We start from the raw sequence: 710 nt of genomic DNA, 5'->3' as shown, positions 1-710 counted from the left end.
TCAGATTAAAGATATATATTCTTCTCCCTTCTTACTCAGTATAGATGCAAAATAGCCACACTAGGATATGGGAAAAGGGAAATGACATGAGAAAACAAAGAAATAAATAGCTAACTTAGCCTAAAAATAAATTTTCATACATTTACTGGAACGTGGAAATTACTGGAGTCAAATAGATAAGAAGTCTACCATTCACTTGATAGAAATATGTGATCCGTATTACCTATGAAACCTCAATACCACTTCAATTGCTCAAGAATCAAAACAGAAGTGGAGCCCTATCTTAAGGAAGAAGAGGACTAAGAAGCATGTTTACCAATATCGACAACAATTTTGGCCAAGGAAAAAAGGGGAGGTAAAAAAAAAAAACCAAAAAACTTCCCAGAAAAAAATATCCTCCCAGACAGAAAAGGAGAATACAAAAATCGATAGTTCGGGCAAAGGGCATAAAGACTATGATTTCTACAAATGAATATGCTAATAATAAATAAAAATCAAAAATTTTNTGTGTGTTTAGGAGACATGTCTTGTCTTCTTAATTGATAGGTTTACATACCAAAAGTTGTTACATTCACATATGGTGACAGGCTACAGCCAGAGGCCCAGGGACCTTAGACTATGAGCTGGATACAGTGGATGGGATGAAGTTCTGAGATGTCTTCCTTGAGGAAGGTGTCAGTTCCAGGCTGAAATAGTGAATGTCCTGCACA

The sequence above is a fragment of the Galeopterus variegatus genome, unplaced genomic scaffold (genome assembly GCF_000696425.1).
Source record: "Galeopterus variegatus unplaced genomic scaffold, G_variegatus-3.0.2 Scaffold2452, whole genome shotgun sequence".
NCBI classification, from domain to species: Eukaryota; Metazoa; Chordata; class Mammalia; order Dermoptera; family Cynocephalidae; genus Galeopterus; species Galeopterus variegatus.
This window is presented reverse-complemented; position numbering follows the sequence as displayed.